Source organism: Pediculus humanus, genomic scaffold, assembly GCF_000006295.1.
Source record: "Pediculus humanus corporis 1103172108265 genomic scaffold, whole genome shotgun sequence".
Lineage (NCBI taxonomy): Eukaryota > Metazoa > Arthropoda > Insecta > Psocodea > Pediculidae > Pediculus > Pediculus humanus.
This window is the reverse complement of record NW_002987834.1, coordinates 28,857-30,466: the sequence shown is the minus strand read 5'-3', so window position 1 is coordinate 30,466 and position 1,610 is coordinate 28,857.

Sequence of the window (1,610 nt, the reverse complement as noted above, 5' to 3'; positions counted from 1 at the left end):
TTCATTTAATGTTATCAACAAACGAGGATGGATGGGGGGCGGGGAGAAGGAGGGAAGGAGGAGGAAGGTAGGTAGAGATGTAGGGAGCGGGGGGCAATTGTCGTTTTCGTGTTTTAGTTTGTCTAATCGATAAGTTTTTCCTTTTTCCCATTTTTTTTTTTTTTTTAGTTGGTTTCTACGGCATGGACGAAACGGTTGTTGTGTAAAGTCGTGATATGTCATTCGTTATTTGTGCTAAATAAATAAATATTATCATTATCATTATTATTATTAATATCAATGCCGTGTTTTTTGTTTGTTTGTTTCTTATTTCTTTGTTTGTTTTAAATGAAAAAAATTAAATAAAATTTGTAAGTAAAAAAGAAAAAAAAAAAAAATTTTTCATTTGAGTTATATTAATATTATTGTTTGGAATGGTAGTCGTAGAAGGTTTAATTGCTTAGTTTACGTAATTAGTATGACGTCATTAAAAGTCCCAAGTTTTCGATGATTCGATCCCTCCCTCTTACTCCTCCCTCCCTCCCAAAAAAAATGGGATGGATTTTTTAAAAAAATTTTTGATTTGAGTCCGTTTTTTTTTTTAATTATTTACCCCCTCCTCCCCCGCGCGTTTCACCCGTGTTTTATCATCATCATCATCATCATTATTATTATCATTATTATTTTGATTACAAAATCCCGCCTGGGATCCAGCATTCCAGGTTTCTCAACACGATTCCTTGAGAATATCGGCGTGGGTAACTCTGTAAAACTTTTTTGATATTATTATTATTATTATTATTATTATTATTATTATTATTATTATCATCGTCATCATCATCATTATCATCATTATGGCGGTGATAATGGAAAAATCCTGAAAAAAAAGTTTTAAATAATTTTTCTTTTGCTTTTTTAAAAGAGAAAACAGGATAAAAAATATCTTTTAATTAAAGGTTTTAATTAAGAAGAGTAAGAAGAGGAGAAGGGGATGATGGAGTAACGCGTCGGGGAGGGGGAGGGTAAGGGTGAAAGGTTACGAAGTTCATTGACGAGGTCATTTCGTTAACATCAAAAAAAAAATTTTTTTTTTTTTTTTAAATAATTTTTTCGTGTTACACGTAAAGTTTTTTTGAAGTGTCAAACTTAATTACATTTAAACCCGAGATTTATCATCATTATTATCTTTATTATTATCGAGGGGGAATAGGGGGTTGGGGGCAGGAGAAGGGGAAGGAAAATTTTTTATTTTTTTCCAGCACCTAAAAAAAAAAAAAATTCTTCAGTTTCATTTCCGTTTTAAAAAAGAAAAAATGTCGTCGTTTAAAAACGACTTTTCTTCTTTACTTTTTCATCATGTTTTTTTTGTACAAACACAATGTTTTTCAACAACAACAACAACAACAACAATGACAAACAGCTACAAACAACAAAAACAACAACAATAATAATAATAATAACAATTTAAAAAAAAAATTAAAAAAAAACTTATTAGGTCAGTCGTCACGATAAATTTCATAAATATAAAAATGGGATGGGAGAGGGAGGGGAAGGAAGAGGATAGAGGGGATGAAAACAAACAACTCTGGGTAAAATAATAATAATAATAATAATTAATTAATATCCGGGGA